Source organism: Planococcus citri, chromosome 2 (assembly GCF_950023065.1).
Source record: "Planococcus citri chromosome 2, ihPlaCitr1.1, whole genome shotgun sequence".
Lineage (NCBI taxonomy): Eukaryota > Metazoa > Arthropoda > Insecta > Hemiptera > Pseudococcidae > Planococcus > Planococcus citri.
This window is the reverse complement of record NC_088678.1, coordinates 6,250,626-6,262,962: the sequence shown is the minus strand read 5'-3', so window position 1 is coordinate 6,262,962 and position 12,337 is coordinate 6,250,626. Positions and strand designations below refer to the sequence as shown.

At 36.0% G+C, this 12,337-nt stretch overlaps 1 protein-coding gene across 2 annotated transcripts in view; it reads left to right on the top strand.

Moving 5' to 3' along the window:
- LOC135834330 (serine/threonine-protein kinase unc-51-like) overlaps positions 1-12,337 on the top strand; it is a 62,124-nt gene that overhangs the window by 10,316 nt on the left and 39,471 nt on the right. The gene's annotated exons all lie outside the window — the stretch shown is intronic.

The window sequence follows — 12,337 nt, the reverse complement described above, 5'->3', positions numbered from 1 at the left end:
TCTAACTTTTCGACGATTTTCACCGAATTTTCGTGTTGTTTTTGTGTCTGAATTTTTGTGAAGTTTTCACAATTTATCGTTTTTCTTAAATTTTAGTGCTTTTTACCTTAATTTTTTCGGTGGATTTTTTTCTACTTCTAATCGAATTTTTATTCTGGAATCCTCGTGATTTTTTTCAACTTTTTTAATTTTGTAAAAACTCTGTTCTGTTTTTTTGGTTTGTTTTGAATTCCGCACTTGAGTGGTTTTGATCACGAAGAGGGTTTTCGATATTATTTTTCGACTATTTTTTTCTTTCCAGATATTGATCTTTGCTCTGCTTCCTGTTTTGGTCATTTTCTCTCAATTTCAATAATTTTGTCGCCTTTTTTTCATCTTTTTTGAATCGTGTAAATTTTTGACTGTTTTGTTTTCACCAATCACTTTTTTCAAATTTAGATTGGAATCTCCCCCCTCCCTCGCTCCTTCGCCACCCTTCCCTGTTGATTTTAATAAGTTTCCCGTTGTAAAAAAAATTCTTCTTATTTATGGAATTTTTTAATGAAATTATTGTTTATTATTTCTCAACACTGGAATAATATTTTTTGCATCAAATCCTCGCTCATGTCAACATTTCGGGTATTTTACAATTGGTACAATTTGTGTGTTTGATTTTTTGAAATGATTTTGAATAAAAGATTGAATTTCGTTACTCCATGTTTCGGTAGACTTCTCCCTCTTCTTTCAATTTTGCAATTTTTTCAGTAGTTGAACGCATTTTTCGATCATGTTTCCGGAATCCAATATTTTTTTCACGCTTTCTTTTTGCATTTTGATCTACGAGTAGTTATTTTCGAAATTTTGATAATTATCTGTTTTGAGATTTTGCTAGTTTTTTTTTTCCAAAATGGTTTTTTACTTATTCGAATTTCGATGTTTTTTTGAAAAAACTGCTATCAAAATTTTTTTGTTTTGTAATCTGAAATAAGATGTGATGTTTTGTATGCATTGAAGTTTTTTGGTTGCCACTTTTTTCTTACATTACTCGTAATAGTTTTTTTGGTTACTTTTTCCGGCTTTTTTGGTTACTAAAAGTTACCTTTTTTAATACTTTTTCTTGGTGATCTAAAATTTAATTTTTTTTGTTGTATTAGTTGATTTCGGATTTTTTTTGTGATACCCTAATTTTTTAATTTGTTGTAGGTAATTCCAAATGAAATTTTCGAGATGATTTCGAATGATTTTTTCAAATCTGATTTTGGGCTATAACAAACGAGAACAATTTAGTGCAGCATTTTTTTTATAATTTTGAATAAAATTTTTCGTAAAAAAAAAAATCCGTGAGAATTCAAGAAATAATTTATCATGAAATTCAGAAAAGGTATTGAAAGTAGTTTCTTCGTCATTCGTTTAAGTATTGGGGTGTTATATAAATTTTGGAAAATCGTAATAAAAAATAAATTTTTTGAACTTTTTTATGCTTGAACCTGATACGCCTCAATTTGAACAAGACCGCGACGTAAAATAGAGAGGCAGTGTCCTTAAACCCCCGTAACCACGTTCTCCTTAATGGAAAAACCACAATTTGTAATTTTTGCGAATGACCCATTTTCCGAATTCACTTTTCCCAAACCTCGTTATCCCGAATACCCAAACATGGGTAGAAGTCAAGACTTTTTTTTGGGCAAACTTCCCAAGAAGTACCGTTTTTTTTTTTTTTGCTAAAATTGTAAAAAACCCTACCTTTATTCAAATTGAAATCTGTTTGTTGTCCGAACAATCGAAATTACGTCTTACTTTTTCATTCCATGATCTGCCCTTCGTTTTTGCTCAAAAAAATTTCCCACGTTCCCCACATCTTAATTGAAGGAAAATCGTCATCATTCCCGGAGACGTATAGGTTGCATAGCTTTTATTATTGAAGGAGAACACGCGTGAGAATATGTGAATTTCAATTTTTTAAAAAACTTTCGAGTGAAAAATTAGGTGTTTTTTTCAAAAACAATTCCGTTACCAGCTAACGTGATTAACTTCCTGTAATTTTCGATTTGAGAAGGAGGGAAGGTCCATTTGACAAATTTTATACCACTTTCTGCATTTTGACAAATCATTATTTGGTATTTTTTCAATAATCCAAGCAGTTTGTGCTAAATTTTACACAAATGAGACATTTTCTCGAAGTTTTGTCGTTTTTTCGTGGTTTGTCAATTTTTTGATATTTTTGAGTGATTTCCACAATCAATTTTACAATTTTTATGATACTTACTTTATTTATGAATATTCATTTTTGGCTCTACATTAAACGTCAAGATCGTCAGAATTTTTACTTTGGCCTTCGACCATTATTGTTTCACATGATTGTGTCGATTGATTGATCAATAATTTTGTATGTACGTATTTAACTAATCCTCCTTAATTTTTCTTTGTTTCAGGTGAGTACAAATTTCCTTCCAAAAATAATAGAATATGAACTCGCGAATGAGAATGAGTAAGTCATTTTATAATCCTTAAGAGAAAAGTGACGATATTCACTTTCACACCTGTATAGTGTATACCCTTTTATTTTCGATGGGAAATTAAAAAAAAAAATTATAAAATCACGGAATTTGAAAATTAACTGAAATATATGTCCATCGGGATTGAATTGAGGTGGTGTGATTTTCGAATATAAATTTGGAAACGGTAGATTAAATTCTTGAGTTTTCCAACGATTTTGATAAACTTTTGAAAAATCAAACTTTGGTCATGAATGAAAAAAAATAAGAATTTTACCAAATAGACCCAGAGAGCTGAAATTTGGTGGGTGCATTGTTTGAATTGAGGTGGTGTGATTTTTCGAATTCAAATTTGGAAACAGTTGATTCAATTTTTGAGTTATCCAACCATCTTGATTTATGATCAATTCAATGCAGCTACATAATAATAGCGCATTAACAATCCCCTTTCTGCCCAAAATGAGCTATCACAATGTAGCTGCAAATGGGCTGTGGGGTACAATTTTCTTTTTTCAGGTTCACATTTGGAAGGGAATTGTGGGGTATGATGCTTAGTATTTATGAATAATTTAGTTACTTATTGGGGCTGATGGGTACAATTTCATCTTTCCAGTTGCAACTTTGTAGAGAACTTGTGGTATGATTGATGCATAGTTGTAAGATTAATTTAGATAGATACGTTGGGTAAATGGATTGGGGCCAATGTTTACCTTGTCATCAGTCCATTCATTAACGAATGTTGAATGGATTTGGGATATGATTTGTAGTTTTATGATCAATTTGGATAGATTCCTATGTCTGGTGAATTGATCGGGGCAGATGGACACAATAATTTCACTTTTGCCAATGCAAATGTAGAAGGGATTTGAGATGGATATGATGCATAATTATTATTTTTATGAATAATCTAGATATAATTTAGCAGATACATAATTACGAGGCGCATTTCATAAGTCATAGCCACGCTCTGTAGCTCAGCTTCTATGAGAGCTACTGAAACGAACAACCGCTCGTCGGATTCACCAGTATTTTTTGAGTTGGAATACCAAATTTTAGGTCGCTGGGTACATTTTTGTGTGTTGTACAGCCATTTGAAGTTTAAACTCCTTTGAAGTGAGCGTCCAAATTTAGTGAAAACCGTACAGTCCTTCATTTACTCTCTACTGAAAAAATTTTGCAGAAAAAAAATCACCAATCGATTAAAAAATGTTGATGGAGTGTGCCATGCCATCTCGAACAGTCAGCCCTCCCCTAGAACGATTTAAAGCTGGAAGACATTGGATACACCACGAAAACTGAAGTGACAGGCCGAGCTCCTTGTCACCAGCATTATAGTTGTATAATTAATTTAGATAGATACATGAGGGTAAATGGATTGGGGCTGTGGGGTACACTTTTCTTTTTTCAGGTTCACATTTGGAAGGGAATTGTGGGGTATGATGCTTAGTATTTATGAATAATTTAGTTACTTATTGGGGCAACTTTGTTGAGAATTTGTGGTATGATTAGCTTTATGAGTAATTTAGATAGATACGTTGGGTAAATGGATTGGGGCTGATGGGTATAATTTCATATTTTCAGCAACAATTTGGATTAATTTAGATATATGTACCTATTTTAGTTGATACATTGGGCAATGCTGGCAAGGTGGAGCCTCTAGATTGTCCAATTTTTTTCTTGAAAAATCCCCTTTCTGCCCAAAATGAGCTATCACAATGTAGCTGCATTTGGGCTGTGGGGTACAATTTTCTTTTTTCAGGTTCGCATTTGGAAGGGAATTGTGGAGTATGATGCATAGTTTTATAATTAATTTAGATAGATACATAGTGGTAAATGGATTGGAGCTGTGGGGTACAATTTTTTTTGGGGGGGGGGTTCACATTTGGAAGGGAATTGTGAGGAATGATGCTTAGTATTTATGAATAATTTAGTTACTTATTGGGGCTGTTGGGTACCATTTCATATTTTCAGCAACAAAGTTCTTGAGAATTTGATGTGTATAATGTGCTTAGTTTTTATGAATAATTCAGATAGCTACATATATTGGAGAAAGGGATTATTATGCCTGATGGGTACAATATCATCTTTGCAGGTGCAAATGTGGAAGGGATTTGGTATTTATAGTTAATTTGGATTAATTTAGCTATATGTGCCTAGTTTAGTTGATACATTTGGCAATGCTGGCGAGGTGGAGCCTCGAGATTGTCCAATTTTTTCCCCTTTCTGCCCAAAATGAGCTATCACAATGTAGCTGCATTGGGGCTGTGGGGTACAATTTTCTTTTTTCAGGTTCACATTTGGAAGGAAATTGTGGGGTATGTTGCTTAGTTTTTATGAGTAATTTAGTTACTTTTAATTTAGCAGATAGACTGGGTAAGTGGAGTGGGGCTGATGGGTACAATTGCATCTTTCCAGTTGCAAATTTGGAGAGAATTTGTGGTATGATTGTTGCGTAGTTTTATGATTAATTTAGATAGATACATTGGGTAATTGGATTGGGGCTGATGGGTGCATTTTCATCTTCATGATTCAGTACACACATTGAGTTAATTGGCCGGGTTCAAATTTGTATTGTATGTGTGTAGCTCAACATTTTTTGTATGATTGTGTTTTTTGTGTTGTATTTGTAGCACTGGTGGTGAGTGTTTTTAGGGATATATGCAGTTGTGGGCAGCCTGGTTAGGTTAAGTGCTGTCCATCCTCGTCTATTAGTATATCAACCCACAACTGTACTTTTTCCAGCATTTCACAACAACCTGGCGTTGTGATCCCTTGAAAATTTAGTAACTGTCTTTGTTAGGAAACGCATCCGCGGGTTACGGGCTCTCGCCCAAGGATCCGCCATTGGAGAAAACCGTACGGGGTCAGGTGAACGTTATTCGGCGACTGGTTTGCTGCGGTGGCCTGCTCAATGGTGGCGGAATCCTGGCTCACTTCTGCGACACCTAACATATCTACAGTCTTAATGAGGAGTAGTCGTAATCGGCTGGTGCGGGAATTAGCGTTTGCGTTTCAATCTAGTGGTTATAGTTGAATAACTATATCTGCGAACCTCAGTTCCGGGCTATGAAAGATGGAGCAGGGATGGTTAATGTCAGTCTAACCTGCGTAATGACATTGCCATTATGCCTGCCATCAAGTATCAGTCCTGCCTTTGTGGATCCAGAGATCTGCCTCCGATCCAGTCACACGCAGTAAGTGGCGCACTCTAGGCTTTGCCAACCCTTGCTTGCGTAACATAGGAGTTTTGGTTTTTTTTTTGAGGCTGTCTGGTTTTGTTGAGTCGGTCTACTTGCCAGGCAGGTGAGCGTTTCAGGTTCAAATTGTCATCTAGTTCTAATTTAGTAGACAGATTGAGGCCAATGGGTAGAATTTTTACTTTTCAGGTCCAAATTTGGGAGGGATTTGGTGTATGATGCTCAGTTTTTATTGGTATGTCTTTACAATACATAATATTAATTGGTAAATGCAATGATATCATGTTGTAGTTGCATTGGGGCTGATGAGTATGATTTTCTTTGTTCAGGTTAACATTTGGAAGGGAATTGTGTGGTATGATGCTTAGTTTTTATGAGTAATTTAGTAGATAGATTGGTGAACTGATTGGGGCTGATGAGTACAATTTTTTTTCAGGTCAAAATTTGGAAGGGATTTGGGGTATGATGGTTGGTATTTATGGGTAATTTGGATTAATTTAGATATATGTACCTAGTTTAGTTGATACATTGGGCAATGCTGGCAAGGTGGAGCCAAAAAAATTGTCCAATTTTTTTCTTGAAAAATCCCCTTTGTGCCCAAAATGAGCTATCACAATGTAGCTGCATTTGGGCCGTGGGGTACAATTTTCTTTTTTCTTTTTTCAGGTTCACATTTGGAAGGGAATTATGGGGTATGATGCATAGTTGTATAATTAATTTAGATAGATATATGAGGGTAAATGGATTGGGGCTGTGGGGTACAATTTTCTTTTTTTGGAGTTCACATTTGGAAGGGAATTGTGGGGTATGATGCTTAGTATTTATGAATAATTTAGTTACTTATTGGGGCAACTTTGTTGAGAATTTGTGGTAAGATTGATGCATAGCTGTATGACTAATTTAGATAGATAGGTACATGGGGTAAATGGATTGGCTGATGGGTATAATTTCATATTTCCAGCAACAATTTGGATTAATTTAGATATATGTACCTATTTTAGTTGATACATTGGGCAATGCTGGCGAGGTGGAGCCTCCAGATTGTCCAATTTTTTTCTTGAAAAATGCCCTTTGTGCCCAAAATGAGCTATCACAATGTAGCTGCATTGGGGCTGTGGGGTACAATTTCCTTTTTCAGGTACACATAAGGAAGGGAATTGTGAGGTATGATGCTTAGTATTTATGATTAATATAGTTACTTATTGGGGCAACTTTGTTGAGAATTTGTGGTATGATTGATGCATAGCTTTATGAGTAATTCAGATAGATTAGGTACATGGGGTAAATGGATTGGGGCTGATGGGTATAATTTCATATTTTCAGCATCAATTTGGATTAATTTAGATATATGTACCTATTTTAGTTGATACATTGGGCAATCCTGGCAAGGTGAAGCCTCTAGATTGTCCAATTTTTTTCATGAAAAATCCCCTTTCTGCCAAAAATGAGCTATCACAATGTAAGCTGCAGTGGGGCTGTGGGGTACAATTTTCTTTTTTCAGGTTTGCATTTGGAAGGGAATTGTGGGGTATGATGCATAGTTTTATAATTAATTTAGATATGTAGATGCATAGGGGTAAATGGATTGGGTCTGTGGGGTACAATTTTCTTTTTTCAGGTTTGCATTTGGAAGGGAATTGTGGGGGTATGATGCATAGTTTTATAATTAATTTAGATATGTAGATGCATAGGGGTAAATGGATTGGGTCTGTGGGGTACAATTTTCTTTTTTCAGGTACACATTTTGGGATATGATTTTTAATTTTATGACCAGTTTGAATAGATTCCTATGTCTGGTGAATTGATCAGGGCAGATGGACACAATTTCACTTTTGCCAGTGCACATGCAGAAGGGATTTGTGATGGATGTGATGTGATGCATAATTTCATGAATAATTTTGATATAATTTAGAAGATACATGATTTTGTATATTGGCCAAATGGATTGGTGCTGATGGGTACAATTTCATATTTTCAGCAACAATTTAGATTAATTTAGATATATCTAGTTTAGTTGATACATTGGGTAATTGCTGCTGAGGTTGTGCCTCAAGTTTTCCCAATTTTTTCTCCAAAGATCTCCTTTTCCTCCAAAATGTGCTATTATTATGCAGCTGCATTGGTGCTGAGGGGTACAATTTTCTTGTTTCAGGCTCAAACTTGGAAGGGATTTAGTGCATAAGGCTCAGTTTTTGATAGTGTTCTACTTGTTAATTTAGTATATTGTGTGGGTAGACTGATAGGGGCAGATTATTGCAATTTTCTCTTTTCAGGTTCATTAGTATGATTGAGATGTGGGGTATGGTGGTTAGTTTTTAGAGGTAATTTTTTATTAATTTAGCATATGGAGTGGGTAAACTGTTTTGGGCTGATAGGTGCAATTTTGGAAGGGATTTGGGCTATGATGGTTAGTGATTATGAGTAATTTAGATTAATTTAGATAAATAGTTTAATAGATACTTACATTGGGAGATTGCTGCTGAGGTTATGCCTCATGTTTTCCCCAATTTTTTCCCCAACAATCCCCTCTTCCCCCAAAATGCGCTATTTATTATGTAGCTGCATTGGGGATGAGGGGTACACTTTTCTTTTTTCAGGTTCAAACTTGGAAGGGATTTTGTGTATAAGGCTCAGTTTTTAATAGTGATCTAGTTATTGATTTAGTATATAGAGTGGGTAAACTGATTGGGGCTGATGGGTGTGATTTTTTCCATTTCAGGTTCAATTTTGGAAGGGATTTGTGCTATTATAATGGTTAGTGATTATGAGTAATTTAGAATAATTTAGATAAATAGTTTAGTAGATGCATAAGTTACATACAGTGAGTAATTGCTGGCAAAGTCATGCCTGATCGTTCTCAACTTATTGGTCCAATAATCTACTGTTTGCATGAATTGTGCCATTGTAATATTGTTACATTGGACTGAGAGGGTCAATTTTCATTTTCCAGGTCAAATTGTACGGCTGGTGGTGAGCGTTTCAAGGAGTGTGTGTGTAGACATATACATATGTACTAGATATAAATGGTTGTGGGCAGCCTTGTTAGGTTAAGTGTCTGTCCATCGTCATCTATCATCAAAATTTTACTACCATCTGGATTCTTGTGATTTCTTGAAAAATTGAATTCTGTTAGCTTAAGTACACGCATCCACGGATTGTTCTGTCCTGGCCATGCTGGGGAAAAGTGTGCGGAGTACTACTCATCCCTGCGACACCACCCATTCAGTCATAAAGAGGGGTAGCCGTGATAGGCTGGCACATGGAGTACCGGATGCGTTTTCCATCTAGTAGTTGATAGTGTAATACTATTTTCTGCGACCTTAGTTCCGGTTGATCAAAGATATGGAGCAGGTGTGGTTAATGTTAGCCCTACGAATCGCAACATTGCCATTCCTGCCATTGAGGATCAGACCTGCCGCCCTCGGATCGCCAGATCTGCCTGCGATCCAAGCGCATGATGTGTAGTTTGTGTGAGTGATTTTAGTTATACATAATGTAGTAGAGAGATTGGGACTGATGGGTGCAATTTTTTCATTTCAGACACAATTTTAGAAGGGAATTGGGTTTATGATGGTTAGTGATTACGAGTAATTTAGATTAATTTAGATAAATAGTTTAATAGATACTTACATTGGGAGATTGCTGCTGAGGTTATGCCTCATGTTTTCCCCAATTTTTTCCCCAACAATCCCCTCTTCCCCCAAAATGCGCTATTATTATGTGGCTGCATTGGGGCTGAGGGGTACAATTTTCTTGTTTCAGATTCAAACATGGAAGGGATTTAATGTATAAGGCTCTGATTTTAATAGTAATTTAGTTATTAATTTAGTACATATATGGAGTGGGTAAATTGATTGGGGCTGATGGGTGTGATTTGTTCATTTCATGTTCAAATTTGGAAGGGATTTGGGCTATGATGGTTAATGATTATGAGTAATTTAGATTAATTTAGATAAATAGTTTAGTAGATACATACATACAGTGAGTAATTGCTGGCAAAGTCATGCCTGATTGTTCTCAACTTATTGGTCCAATAATCTACTGTTTGCATGAATTGTGCCATGGTAATATTTTGTTACATTGGACTGGGATGGTCAATTTTCATTTTCCAGGTTCAAATTTGGAAGGGATTTGGTGTGAGATTCTTAGTTTTCAGAAGTAATTTAAGTTATTAATTTAGTACAGTACATATATGGAGTGGGTAAACTGATTGGGGCTGATGGGTGTGATTTTTTCCATTTCAGGTTCAATTTTGGAAGGGATTTGTGCTATTATAATGGTTAGTGATTATGAGTAATTTAGAATAATTTAGATAAATAGTTTAGTAGATGCATAAGTTACATACAGTGAGTAATTGCTGGCAAAGTCATGCCTGATCGTTCTCAACTTATTGGTCCAATAATCTACTGTTTGCATGAATTGTGCCATTGTAATATTGTTACATTGGACTGAGAGGGTCAATTTTCATTTTCCAGGTTCAAATTGTACGGCTGGTGGTGAGCGTTTCAAGGAGTGTGTGTGTAGACATATACATATGTACTAGATATAAATGGTTGTGGGCAGCCTTGTTAGGTTAAGTGTCTGTCCATCGTCATCTATCATCAAAATTTTACTACCATCTGGATTCTTGTGATTTCTTGAAAAATTGAATTCTGTTAGCTTAAGTACACGCATCCACGGATTGTTCTGTCCTGGCCATGCTGGGGAAAAGTGTGCGGAGTACTACTCATCCCTGCGACACCACCCATTCAGTCATAAAGAGGGGTAGCCGTGATAGGCTGGCACATGGAGTACCGGATGCGTTTTCCATCTAGTAGTTGATAGTGTAATACTATTTTCTGCGACCTTAGTTCCGGTTGATCAAAGATATGGAGCAGGTGTGGTTAATGTTAGCCCTACGAATCGCAACATTGCCATTCCTGCCATCGAGGATCAGACCTGCCGCCCTCGGATCGCCAGATCTGCCTGCGATCCAAGCGCATGATGTGTAGTTTGTGTGAGTGATTTTAGTTATACATAATGTAGTAGAGAGATTGGGACTGATGGGTGCAATTTTTTCATTTCAGACACAATTTTAGAAGGGAATTGGGTTTATGATGGTTAGTGATTACGAGTAATTTAGATTAATTTAGATAAATAGTTTAATAGATACTTACATTGGGAGATTGCTGCTGAGGTTATGCCTCATGTTTTCCCCAATTTTTTCCCCAACAATCCCCTCTTCCCCCAAAATGCGCTATTATTATGTGGCTGCATTGGGGCTGAGGGGTACAATTTTCTTGTTTCAGATTCAAACATGGAAGGGATTTAATGTATAAGGCTCTGATTTTAATAGTAATTTAGTTATTAATTTAGTACATATATGGAGTGGGTAAACTGATTGGGGCTGATGGGTGTGATTTGTTCATTTCATGTTCAAATTTGGAAGGGATTTGGGCTATGATGGTTAATGATTATGAGTAATTTAGATTAATTTAGATAAATAGTTTAGTAGATACATACATACAGTGAGTAATTGCTGGCAAAGTCATGCCTGATCGTTCTCAACTTATTGGTCCAATAATCTACTGTTTGCATGAATTGTGCCATTGTAATATTGTTACATTGGACTGAGAGGGTCAATTTTCATTTTCCAGGTTCAAATTGTACGGCTGGTGGTGAGCGTTTCAAGGAGTGTGTGTGTAGACATATACATATGTACTAGATATAAATGGTTGTGGGCAGCCTTGTTAGGTTAAGTGTCTGTCCATCATCATCTATCATCAAAATTTTACTACCATCTGGATTCTTGTGATTTCTTGAAAAATTGAATTCTGTTAGCTTAAGTACACGCATCCACGGATTGTTCTGTCCTGGCCATGCTGGGGAAAAGTGTGCGGAGTACTACTCATCCCTGCGACACCACCCATTCAGTCATAAAGAGGGGTAGCCGTGATAGGCTGGCACATGGAGTACCGGATGCGTTTTCCATCTAGTAGTTGATAGTGTAATACTATTTTCTGCGACCTTAGTTCCGGTTGATCAAAGATATGGAGCAGGTGTGGTTAATGTTAGCCCTACGAATCGCAACATTGCCATTCCTGCCATCGAGGATCAGACCTGCCGCCCTCGGATCGCCAGATCTGCCTGCGATCCAAGCGCATGATGTGTAGTTTGTGTGAGTGATTTTAGTTATACATAATGTAGTAGAGAGATTGGGACTGATGGGTGCAATTTTTTCATTTCAGACACAATTTTAGAAGGGAATTGGGTTTATGATGGTTAGTGATTACGAGTAATTTAGATTAATTTAGATAAATAGTTTAATAGATACTTACATTGGGAGATTGCTGCTGAGGTTATGCCTCATGTTTTCCCCAATTTTTTCCCCAACAATCCCCTCTTCCCCCAAAATGCGCTATTATTATGTGGCTGCATTGGGGCTGAGGGGTACAATTTTCTTGTTTCAGATTCAAACATGGAAGGGATTTAATGTATAAGGCTCTGATTTTAATAGTAATTTAGTTATTAATTTAGTACATATATGGAGTGGGTAAACTGATTGGGGCTGATGGGTGTGATTTGTTCATTTCATGTTCAAATTTGGAAGGGATTTGGGCTATGATGGTTAATGATTATGAGTAATTTAGATTAATTTAGATAAATAGTTTAGTAGATACATACATA